Raw genomic sequence first — 13,295 nt, forward strand, 5'->3', positions numbered from 1 at the left:
CTAACTAGCTGCTAATTAGATCAGTGTATTCCTCTCACTCTCTCTCTTTTCCTCTGTCATTATCGGCTGTGAACAAAACACTTCCGAGAGTTTTTACTAAAAAGTAGCAGTACTAATGCGAGCAGTGGAAAGCAAGGGGATACTTTCTTTTTTTTTTCATTTTTCATGTTAGTGAATCAAAACTTGACATGTATAACATGCTGAACAGAAGAGAAATTGATACGCGTTTCCTGTGTACTTAAGAGTTTATTAATCAGGGTCTTTGTGTTTTGGCTCCTCAATACTGACACACACGCAAGAGCCAAAAGGCAGTGCCCTCATTAAGCCGCCGTCAGAGAAGGTTTATCACAGCCCACCGGAGCCCATCGTTATCCTAATACACATATACACGTGCACACAAAGAATTTCATGTCTGTGCATGCTGGTGCAGTCATGCAGTATTGTGGATGTCGTAAGTGCCCAAAAAATAAATAAATAAAAGAGGTGTGTGTATGCACATGTGGGTTTTTTTTCCCCATATATGTGGGTGTCCACAAGTCTGTGCTGTAAGTGGATGGTGAAGGGGCCGTGACTCTGTGCTCTGGTTTTAGCCTTGGCTGTGGACTCAAGTGTTTGGACTGCCATGTTTTCCTCTGATCTGCCTCCTCTCTTTCATCAAGAAAACCACAGAGAGCAGGGCAGAGGGAGACGAAGCGGTTTAAAGGCTGGCAGCAATACCATGGCCTTGAGGTGTTATCTCTGCCCCTCACCGTGCTAGAGAGAGTGTGGATCGGATGCAGCTAAAAAGAGAGAGAGAGAGAAAGGGATTGTGGGAGTGATTTCAGTGCAGCCCGCTTCTCCTTTTTTCCCTCCCTGTGTGGGGCAGTATGGTTAGCAGATGGTCTTGTTACCAGCAAAACGGGAATGAACGCTGTAAAATTTGCTCGTGTTAATTTCTTGTCCCCCAGGTGAGACGTCAAGCACTCACATAGGCAGACCAGTACGCTCGCACATTTACACACGTATCGCAGATACTCTTGCATGCGCGGCCTTGCCCTGCTGGCTTTAAACACACACCATCTGCATGCAAAGAAAGTGTGTCGGAGGAGTGCGAAGCGCGTGCTTGGCTTAAAGAATGTGTTTCCAATGTTCATAGCCATAGCTTATGTTGCTTTGGAATGTAAAGTGTTACCAAACACTTCATGTATCAGTCATCAGTAACCCATTTGTCCAAAGACAGTGGGTGTTTTGAGGGCAGACTGACAGAGCTGAAAGGAGGGCTGAATTGGCAATTAGAGGCAAAGGGAAGCAAGGGAATCTGTGCTAACAGGGAGGAGGAGATGGCATGTTCATCCGCAGATGAAGACTAAATCCTTTCATTCCCTCCTCATCTTCCCTCCCTCCTTTCCCTGCTTGCTTAGCAGTGAGATGAGAGCTTGTGCTTTGTAACGTCTGCTTCTCCATGTTTATGTGTATCAAGGATCCGTACTAGTCCATAGCTTATCCCTCTGAGTGTGTGTGTTCTGCAAGGATACAAGCGCCTTAGCCTTCCTTATCGTCTTATAGTAGGGTGCTCACTTTTGCAGTTTGAACCCCAGGGAGAAAGAAAGTAGTGGAGGCAAGGGAGAAAAACATACCTAAACAAAGTGCAAAATAATGATCTTTACTTTCACTTGCTCTCACACCACCGTTTTCTTCGTAAAAGCACTGTCTTAGCAGGACTTGGAGCAGTGGCACATGATGCTTCACCGTGGGCCTTGTGTCTCTTTATAAAGCATAATCGTTTTTCTGTTGTGTTCCTCTTTATTATCTAAGCTAATTCAAAATCTCAAAGAGAGACACAAGGGAAGAGAACTGGTAGATATGAAAGATGGCTGCACTGACTGGATGGTGGATGCTAATAGACCTGCAACAGTCAGTGAAATAATAAGAGGTGATAAAAGAGCAAGTAAAGAGAGCAAGCATAAAGAAATGTATCTTACTACCTCTGCCTTTGACTGTAACATCTTTAATTTACTGAGTAAAGGCTACAACACCTGCAAACAGCATATTCAGTGGATGACCGCTGGTAGTCTTCTTGGCCTTTTCCTGCCTTTGTGAAATTGAATGCAGATGAACTTGGCTTGGAGCGCTACAACCCTGCTAACATTGCTACGTTCAGGGAAAGGGAATGACAAAATGTGCAGGAACTGATGATACTGCAGTATGCTTTAGGTAAGCTTTAATGTCATATGCTGAACTCACATATATGTATTGCACACACACTAGTGTTTCTGTGGTGTTAATATGAAGCCACTATGCCACCTACGCAGTCCTTCTAAGTGAATGAAGTGAGTCATATGTGAGGAAGCTCTATACGAATACAAGATTCAGAACACATATGCTCACCTTGAACGCACAGTACACTCTTATATACATTATGCTTATAATAACATAGCGACCGCATATCCTCCCGCAGTGTTAAAGCACAAAAATCAGTGGCTGGAGATGTTCCACAAATCCTGTTGCTCTTTAACTACTTTGGTAGCTTGCAGGTCTTGGTTGAGTCCTTGATGTGTGCAGAAGAGGGATGATGAGCTTAATGCAGTCTGTCTGTGTCCCAGACGTGACCACCACATTAATACAGCGCTAATACAATGCTCTGTCTGCTGCATGCTAATAAAGTGCCAGCCCTTTTTCTCACACTCATTTCCTCATATAGTAAGTCTATTGTGTGAAACAAATGAGACAGGTGAGAAAAGACAGACTCCTATAGGCTGTCGAATTTGAATCCGTCATCTGTCACAGCACAAGCCCCATTATCATTTTTACATTTCCTCATGCATTTTGTTTTACAGGAATCCAGCTTTGACTAGCATTATGAAAACAAGACTTTCTTTTACTTTAGCACAACAGATCTTCAGCATCAGGTAGCGATGCTTGTAGCAAATATACAGAGAGCAAATCGGACAGAAGCACAAACAGTTCTTGCACCAGCTATTACCACAACTTTTTGAGGAGGTGCATCTCAGCTGTGATGGGAGCCTCCAGAACACCTTGAGTGAAAATCGTGATTTGACTTTAACGCTTGGAAGACCTTGACATTTGGTCCGTCGAGGGGGGTGGTAAAAAAAAACCCTCTGACCACCTCACACCACGCACAACCACATCTCAGACCAAATGGATAAACATGGGCACTTCAAAGCAGCTCAGCGGCCATGCCAGCAGGCCTGAGAGGAGAAGCGAGAGGGAGGGAGGAACTGCAATACTGGAATAAATAAGGAGGGAGGGGGATTGGAGGGATGTGTAAGCATGACTGGTATTAATGGCCTAATAATGTATTTGGCTTTTTGGCAGTTGTGAAAAGGGTGAAGGGGACAGAGGGCAGAGGAAAAGGGGTTGACAGCATGTCACAGCTGGTTAAAAGCAAACCCAGAGCAGAGAGAGGAGAGAGGGCTTGTTTGCCGGGCTAAATGCTGTAAATAACATCAGAGAGTGCAGCTAAATGGAAATCAATGCAATTACCCTATTAGCATGGGCTTGAATTCACCCTGGCTTTTGCCAAATCTCTCTGTCTCTCTCTCTCCGTTTATTCATCTCCTGTACATTTACTGCTCCATATATCATGGTATACTGTACATTTGTGGACACGTTGACCATAACAATTTGAGAAACAGCACTTAAAAACTTAGCAGCGTGTCTATATTAGGATCATTCAAGTGGACATGCTGGTTTGTTCGTACTAACACCACTGCAGGCATTTTGTTTAGATTTGCATAACCCCCTTAATCACCCCTATTTGAATACCTCACAATTGCAGGGGGAGATTATGCTGTTAAGTGGTAAGTCATAATTAGATAAATAACTGGTTTGGCTTTCATCATCCCTGTGCCATCTGTTTGAGGGTGCACAAGTTTACAGGGGTGGGTGAGAGGAGAGCGGGGTGGGTGTATGGAAGAGGGTGGGGATAATGAGGAAAAGATTCCAGCTTTTAGTAGGTTATGTTGCATTTAAAAAGTGATACACAAGTCGCAAAAGAATTTGTAATTAGACATAGCACTCGCAGTCTTCTTTCATTCAAATGGGTCAAACTCCTTTACATAATTCCTATGTTTGAATCCATACAAACTAAAAACAAGGGGTATCACAGCTTACTTTCAAACCGAGTGTCACCTCAAAGCTTGGAGTAAAGTATTCTGAGCTAAAGGCTGATTCATCTATATCAATGTTTTGTGTTTTTTGTCTTTTGTATGGCAACCTACGGCGCTATAGTACCAGTGATTGTTGTGCTGTCTGTTAGAACGCATTTGCATAAATTTACAAGACGCTTGTTTGTGTTTGTATATGTAAAAACGGCTCAGACACAATTCTTCACCGTGCACCTCTTCTATCTTCCTATTTATTAATTATTATTTCCTCTCGCTATTTCTTCCGAAACACACGAGCACATCTGCTGCTGCCTGACATGCATGCATGTCTCCATCTGTACTGATCCCAGCGCTTTCCTTTCCACACTTTCTCTTTGGATGCTCCGTTTAATTTCCTTCCCGCCCTCCCTCTGTACCCCCTCCCCCTCTACTATTCCCTTCTGCTGTAAATATCACAGTAAAATGATAATGCCTTTAACCTGGTACTTTGCCTTCATCCCTCTCTTTTGGTTTCTTTGTCTCTTTATCAGAAAATAAATATTGTTGTACCTCTGTCTGCTGCTGAATCTAAAGGAACAGGCAGAGAGGTTTCATATCTACAATAACAGCGAGGTGGGAACAATTTGATCTAATTAGCAGCTGAGGTATTACCCATAAACATTCAGCTCTTATTAACTTCTGCTGCATTTAGAGCGGGACCTGCATCCCGCTTAACAAGAAATGGAGGTGTACTAAGTGTAGAAATACATATTCACACAATTGTATGAACATTTATGAACGTCATAAATTGTTTTGCTCGTCTGTGTTTGTGTGGGTGTGTGCGTAGGGGTTTAGGGTGTCTGTCTCACAACATTCAGAATGACAGCTGACAATTAGCTTATGCCAGTGTGGTTAATCGAGGAGTGTACATTGTTAATTATACACAGCAGAGGGGTGGGAAGGTGGAATCTATTTGAATAATTGGAAGAATGATATAACAGCAGGCTTTTAAATTCCTTTGCCCTTTTGCATGTTTAATGAAAGGTGTCTGTGAATGTGTATGTCCACCCAGACCCAGGGGCTTGTCTAACATCCATAAAGATAAACCACACAAGAGCACACGGGTTAGTGCACACGTAGAAAGTCACACACATTTACAACCCCCTCCCACACATGCAGACGCATCATCCGTCTCTCTTCTTCATACACACACACACACACACACACACACACACACACACACACACACACACACACACACACACACACACACACACAGCGCAAAAGAGAGGCTTGAGAAACGGAGGGTATGTCTGAGTGGTGCGCTCGTGCCTGGTTTTCCAGATCAATGATGTGTGGCTGGGTGATCGATGTGAGGGCTTAGCGGAGTGGAGAGAGCTAATGGGCAGGTCAGTGGCTTAGACACATCCTGGCTCCCCCTGCCTATTACCACTTCGTCTGTTAATAGGCCTCACCACACTCCCCTGTTGCTCTCACACCCACAGAGAAGGGGAGTGAGGAGGGAACACAGCAGAGCATGCTCGCTCCACACACCACCTCCCTACTTCCTGTTTGAATCGACGTCTCTTCAACATATAGAAATGTATTCCTTAGTTTTTCATTTTTTTCCCCTGTCTTCTCTGTGTGCTAAGAGTGAGCCTGTGGAACTGCATACATGCACACTGCCTGCATGTATGTATGATAAGGGGCAGAGCAGATAAGCAGCATATTTACAGCCACGTAAAGCAAATGTAAAAGAGACTGCTGTGCATCCCTCCCCTAATCTCATTAAAGTCTTCTCCAGCATGCACAGGGTTAAAGACGGCCTTTCCCTTGCATTTATAATTGACCAAAGTATATGCATGAGTGGAAATACTTTACGAGACTGGGGTCTGGTTTAGGCAAGGTCAGCAAAAAACAGCTGTATGTTGCTGGCATATTAGAAATCAGTTGTGCTTTTTAGTTGTATCTAAAGCACTATTCAGTCACATGCTGGCTTCATATTGGACTACTTCTATGCCAGTATTACTTGTGGTTTCACTCAGATGTACCCCAGTAGTGATGGAGAGCGCCATATACAGAGATTTGCCTCACCCTCAAGACAGGACAGTACATAAAGTGACGTATAATGCATGAGGTCACAGTTTTCTTACCGCAACATGGCAGTTTATTGCTATTCTCAGCATTTCATTTGGTTGTTTATTTTTCCATGTTTTTGCAGCACTGATTCCAAGACTTTTATTTGATCAACTGTACATAGCAACAGCCTACATCAGCATGTTATAACATGCAAGCAGTTTAGATTTGTGCTGTTTGAAAGTTGGTCTGAAAGCCTTTTTTTATTTATTTATTTAGAGAAGAGGAAGAAGAAGAAATGTCTAATACTGTGCTTTTTAATTTTTTTTTTTTACAATATTATATACTGTTTGGAGTAAAACTTCAATTTTATCTTGTATTATTGTACAACACATGGTATATCTACATATAAATAAAGGTAAAATGGCTGAAATCTCTACTCCCTTAATTGATTTGCCTAAAAACATAATTGCCGAATAATTTGCAAATTGTTGAAATGCTGTTACAGAGCAACCAGTTATTCAGTTAATGAAGAAAATACTTACTTGGTAATCTAATCATTAATTGCAGCTATCTACTTTCTTTCTGTTTTTCTGGTGATGCAGTACTGACAGCAGGTCAGTAACTGAAGAAAATAATGTGGGACATGTTGTATTTCTCCCTCTTTTTTTATCTGTCATTCCATCCATCACTCTCTCTTTCTTGTCTAACATGTCACTGACTGAAGACCCCTTCTGTCCTCAGTGTGGCATCTGATCTGCATGTTAATTACATCTCTCGCCTTAATTTAATATCTGGCTTGGAAGAATGTGGAACACACACCCCAGAGGTACAGCATATGCCCTCCAGCTCTCGCTCTCTCACACACAGGCACAAATGTACATATGTCTGTACATGCACAGACATATGCAAAGCCTGATGATTTTTTTTTCTCCTGAATCCTTTGTGCTTGCTGAGATCGCTGCTTTGCTAAGGTTTTGTGTGGGTGATGGAGGTAGGAGGCAAAGCCTAGTATAGTCTGGATATTAAGCTCAGTGTTAAAAAAAGGGACCCAGGCACAATGTCCACAGGGGTGGCTGAAGTCTTTTCCAACCCGTCCACTCTGACTGTGTCTCCCTATGGTGAAGTCTAAAAGAGCTGCCACTTGTCGTCAGCTTGGAGGTGAAGTAGGAGGTGGGGGGGAATCTGTGGCGTTTGTCGTTTGGTAGAACTGAGGGAGTTCAAAAAGGAGGTGAAGATTTATTTTTTTTAAGATGCCGAAGGGAAGGAAAGCGTGCATGCATTTGTAGTGGTAGGCAGCTCTTTGACCAGACGCCACTCTCCACCATACATATGCATACAGGCAGGCACTTTACGATGTAGACCAGAAGTGAATTGAGAGTTCACAAGGTGTGTGACTCCATCATAGCTCTAATAATTACAGCAAATATTATTACAACCTTACCGGCATACTCACACATGTTCACACACACACACAGACATACACACACTCGATCCCTTTCTCAGCCATGCAACAAGGCTGTGTCTCTTGTGGCTGATAGATTGTAATGAATGAACAGCAGTCAGATCCTTCAAAAGCCTCTCAAAAGCTTAAGCCCCTTTATTAAATTAAGCTAACGATGCCTAAGGCCAGGTCTGCTGCTGAGAGAGCAAGTGAGAGAGGGAGGCGGAGAGAGCAAGAGAGAGAAAGCTAAATGGGGAGCCAGAGAGAGGAGAAACAGGAGAAGTAATGCATAGGAGAGTAAAGGCTGTAGAGAAAATGAAGAAGTGGAGGAGGAGGAGGCGATGTTAGGAGCGAGTATGTGAACTGGCAAGTAGTCAAATCAATGAGGGATGGTAGGAATGGGGGATGTTTAGTATCAAAGGAGGAAGGTGCAGGAGGTTAAGAAGAAAGGCTGGTGAAAGAGGAAAGGAGGAGGAGAACAGAAATGCCCTGCAGACTCCCATAGTTACACGGCAGTACACCTACAGCTGAGAGAGATGTAGCAATTAAGAAAAGGCAAATGTGTGTTCGTTGAAAAGTATTCGTGTACACCCGACACTGTGGATGAAAACATAAACGTTTAACCACTTGGTGGAGGTTTTACATGGCGCAGGCGTTTTGAAGTTGTTTTCACACTCTTTTGGACACAAGTTAATTACACTGTGTGCTAAATACTGCAGCTTTGTATTAATATGCAGTGGGTCGGAAAGAGGCACAAAAAAAGCTACATTTCCAACTCGTGTATATGTAAAATCACATAGTTTCCTAAACTGCGCATCAAAATGAGGCTCTGCATGCTTCTAATACGTTGGCCTGTGACTAAAGGAATTAAGAAACTTTTTTTTTTTCTCAAATGTATTAGATTATCCTTTTGTTCTCTCACTGATTAATGCAGTCACACTGATGCTTGTTATAGAACAAAACATATTTATGAATATTTCAAATACTGTGATGCCAGAGATTATCTTCTAATAATGACTCATTAATTTTCAACAATGACTAATCACAATAAATTACTAAAGTCTAATAGCTAATATGTGATTAGTGATTGAAAAAAAGACCATAAAAAATACTAACTGACTGAACATTTTGAGTCAGCAAATAGATTTTAATGCCCAAATGTCTATTTGACGAATTAAACAGAAAAGGAGATCCTTATAGTGTCTGCAGAGCTGAGCTGAACAGACAGGAGGTACATCAAAGGCTGAAGTCTCCGTGCGGCATTGTTGTCTACCTGCTCTCTCACTCTCTCTTACAGGTCAAGTAGAGGCGAATGATACACTATCACATGGATGAAAGACGTGACATGTGGTGCACAAATGCGCTCACTCATAGAGGAGGGTTATGCTGCCTGACAGAGCACGCCATGCGTGTTGGGTAGTGCTTTTTTTCTGCTGTGCTTTACCGTTTAATAGTACGCACAAATGAGCTATACGGAATTAAGCTTACATTTGATCCAGTGCATCCCTAAATTAGCAGTGTACACCACAAAGTACAAAAGGCCCTCAGACCTCTCCCCTCCCCAGCCATCACCTGCTTAATCCTCAGTTTCATCCTTGGCATCACGAGAACACCCTGTCTTTACTGTTTACAAGTTTGGCTTTGATTTTACAGCCTGTGCAGTCGCTGGTATCTAATCCACAGTAAAACCATTGATAAGCCAGACGGGGGTAAAGGCTTTTTTTTTATTTTTAGCAAAGGCTTCTGTGTGCTTTTTGTGGTCGGCTGTCCCCTTGTGGACATTTGCTGGAATTACTTTCATTTTTAAATTACCTACTTTGAAGATTCAAGATTCAAAGTGTTTATTGTCATGTGTCACAAGAGAAAAGGCATTTCTCTGTGCAATGAAATTCTTTCTTTGCGGTCCACCCACAGATGCCGATTAATATATACAATAGAAATGGAATATATAAATACAAATAAATAAATGAAGACAGAAAATGAGACAAAATATGGAGATTTGAAACAGAGATGTGTGCAAAAGAGTACTGTACCCTGTGTTGTCACGCTGTAGTGGTAATTAGCAAAACAAAAGAGCAATGATATCTGTTTTTATTGGATTATGTGATTAAATTAAGTGATCTATTTTGTATCAGTGTATTTCGTAAGATACTATTCAAGGTACTAATACTAAGATTAGATATTAGTATACATACGCATGCGTACATACGAAACAGAAATTTAAATCACAGGATAACTTAGTGCGAATTTAATTTTAACTGATCAGGAAGTAGTCTAACCCTCCTGGTGAAGCCTTTAACGTGCATTCTTGTCCCTCTGGGATGACTATGCGAGGTCAGCCCTGTTGACTGGGGGCGTGACGGGGAGGGAGCAGGTGCTTCTACCCCCCGCCCCCCTCCGCCTTGCCAGTCTTTCTGTGTGCCTGTGGTCCGGCCCCCGCCGGGGCGGAAGCTCCACCTCTCGGCTCCCGGCAGCCGGCCGCCTCTCTCCTCCTCTCTCCGGCGCTCTGCTCTGCTGTGCTCCGTCGCTGTGGCCTCGCTAGGCGTCGGAGCTTCCTGCGTGACAACAAAAGTGCACGGTCTCTGTTCTCGACGGAGGATGGATCAACGCTTTCACCGCTAACGGAAGGAGATTTTTTTTAAACCTTTTTTAAACCAATTTATAAACACTGGAATAGCCCATACTTGTTTGCGGTGAGTGATTTTTTTTTTTGTGAATCTGTTTTCAAACCTGGAGGTTGTTTGTGTATACGAGCGAACATACGGCGAGGGTTTGTTGAGGAAGTCGTTACTATATCGAGGAAACGGGTGCTAGTTATTTCATTTTATTTTTCGAAGGTCGGTGCCGAGCCCTTATGTATGTGTGTGTGTGTGTGTGTGTGTGTGTGTGTGTGTAGCCCTCGCTGGTGTGCGCGCGCGTGCTTTTGTGTGTGCGTGCTAATGTGTGAAAAAGAGACAAGAGAGAGTGAGTGCAACAGAAAGAGAAAGAAAATGAGCCGCTCCGGTGCGCTCACGCGGCCATCTAGCCCTTAATATCGCTCAGTATTTATATATCGTTACTCACTTGTTATTAAGGACTTTAATATAATCGTGTTTTAAAATGCAGATTACCCGAAGGTCTAAAGAAAAGCGGCCGACCCCCCACCCCCTCAAATGAACTTCTTGTAACGTTGTTACCGGTTCACTGTTGTTATTAGCCCATTAAAGCATAGCTCGGGGTTTCTGCGTTAAGCCATTTACGCTCACTTTAGACCCTTTTGACACGGACTCTTTAGCCTGTTTAAAACTGTATTGATGGATTTACTTTGTTGTTAATCCGCAGTCTTCAGTTCGTTTGGCTCCTTCGCAGTTGTCTTTTCTGTGTTGCTTCTCGGGGCATTTCCTCTAAATGTGACTGCTAACGCATCTTGACCATTTGGTGCTGTCGGGTTGGAGGATCTCTCCCTGTACGTGTTTGTACGCGTGCGCGTGGCAGGTGGACCGTCTTGAACCACATCCCACGCGCTCCTTCACTTTCTTTCTTTCTTTCTTCTGTGGGGAACACACTGAAACAGACGCACACACCGCTCGTTAGTCTCGTCACACAACCTGGGTTTAAAACACGGCCAGCAAACACAGCGGTGAAGCAACAGGCTTTACTGCACGCACCGTGCGGCGGGTTGAGTTTATCTGTAGCCAGAAGGAGCCTTGTTGTGTGTTTTAGCTGCTGCTGATAAGCTTTGCCATAACTGCAAGAGCAGGGAATCTGACCTCCTGCTTTCTTTTTAACAGCTGCTGACTGGTGGTGGAGATAGGTCATTCATTGCTACATGGCTATCCCTCTGTCATGACTTTGTTCTGACATTTTTGGCATAACTCCGAGGTGTTTAATCCATTACTTACTGTAACTGACATGGGAAACAGTCCGGCTTCTCAGAATAGAGCCAGAAATGGCTTACAGTAGGGTAAAGGGCAAAAAAATACAGTGTAGGACAATTAAAAGTAAATGAGGGGGGGGCACATCAGTTGGCACTAGAATAGAACAGGAAATGGTGTCATCCCAGGTATTTTGGTTATCACAGACACTATATGTATAGAGTTAGTTTCACTCCTATCAAAAGAAATCATGTAAATGTATCTTACGGTTGTCATTCACTGTGTATTTAGTCAAGATATTGATCCAGATTAAGCCATATGCTAGATATGTGGTTGCAGGCCAGGTGCTTTTAGGAGTTCTCCTCAAGTGCGGTTAACGTGAGCCTACAACTGCCATCTTTTACCTCTGATGATAGCCGGTGTCACCACTTCACTAATTTGTGTTTCATACAGGAAATCCTCCGCATGAACACATGCTCAACCTGCCATTTAACCAGTCCAAATTAGACTGCTTTCACAGATTCAGCTCTCACTCCCTCTGATGTTATGCCTTTCAGCACAATATGTCTTTTAATTAACTGTTCGTAATCACCAAATGTTTATTAGATGTAAAAAATTGAGGATACAGACAGATTATTAAGTTTTAATTCAATTCAAAAACAGTAACTTTGGCTACATTTAAATTTACATTTAAACTTAAATGGAATAATGTTGGAACCAGTGACACAAACTGCCACTTTCATTTCCTGATGGGTATTATCAGACACATAAATGAAGCCAAAACCATCTAGCTAGGTCACTTTGTGCCATTTTATTTTTATTTCACGGGTACTCCTTTCCCATCGTGCCATATTTGCTTTGCGACAACTCCAGTATATGTTTTCATGCTAACATGTTCATTCGGATAGAGATTTTTTTTCATTTTAAAATGAAACTCATTCATGTGGATGTAGATTGAGAGCAGAATGGATGATGTCCTGTGTTTTCTCCATCTTATAAAACCTGTCATTCAGCTGGAGAAGCAGTTTCTAATCTTGCTTTTAATTTATTTAGGGATCTCTGTTATTACAATGGGACTGCAAATTGTGTGCTCTTAAAATAAAGCCTGAAGTAGTGATGTCACAGAATTGTTAGGGGTTTTATTTTCATGTCTGTTTTTCCCCACTACAGCACATTAATATATATATAAACAGAACAGTGATTATGTCACAAGGCTGCTGGGTTAGGATCAGTCATTGCTAATAGAGAGGGCAGGGTTAGGGTTATCTAAATTTAACCAGGTTGTAATTAATAATCCAACATTATTGATAAAAACTACATAGACATGCAGGACACAGATGCACAGTTTTGGTATTTTAGTATTCATGTATAATTTGCTGACTGCACTTCTGAAAACTGGAAAAGCATTTTCAGCTCCTTTTTGCGTAACAAACTAGATGGAGGTGGGGCGGTGCAGTTTGCTTGGCTCATACTTAAGGTGGATAAAAACCTGGCTGCTGCATGAATGTACCTGTTGTTTTTACCACAACTATGCAATTGTGATGGCTCTTTTGTTTGGTGGACTTAAGATAATAACTTTGCACCTATGAAACACTCTGCTGGTTGTGATAGTAGTTGAGTTTTCTGCATTAATAGCATTCAGTTTTTGCCTGTCTGCCTGATCTCGTCTACAGTCTTTTTTTTTTTTTTTTTTTTTTTTTTTGATCATCAGCCATCAAGGAGTATTAAATCACCTACTTATGTTTAACTGTAATGCAACTTCTCTATGTGATGCAATTTGTTTCCTCATCAGGAAAACCTCTACTGTGCCTGGCCTAGTTTAAGCGAACAAGCACC

At 42.3% G+C, this 13,295-nt stretch overlaps 1 protein-coding gene across 4 annotated transcripts in view; it reads left to right on the top strand.

Moving 5' to 3' along the window:
- gse1b (Gse1 coiled-coil protein b) overlaps positions 1-13,295 on the top strand; it is a 166,346-nt gene that overhangs the window by 112,988 nt on the left and 40,063 nt on the right. The window contains exon 1 of one of the 4 annotated variants that reach the window (XM_085400871.1): positions 10,061-10,298. The exons of the other annotated variants lie outside the window; for them this stretch is intronic. The gene's annotated coding sequence lies outside the window, so the exon portion shown is untranslated. Of the gene's footprint in view, positions 1-10,060; positions 10,299-13,295 lie in introns of those variants that run through there. 4 annotated transcript variants of the gene reach the window in all.

The sequence above is a fragment of the Rhamphochromis longiceps genome, linkage group LG1 (genome assembly GCF_057381845.1).
Source record: "Rhamphochromis longiceps isolate RC_006_pf linkage group LG1, R_longiceps_female_GT1.1, whole genome shotgun sequence".
Classification (NCBI taxonomy): Eukaryota; Metazoa; Chordata; class Actinopteri; order Cichliformes; family Cichlidae; genus Rhamphochromis; species Rhamphochromis longiceps.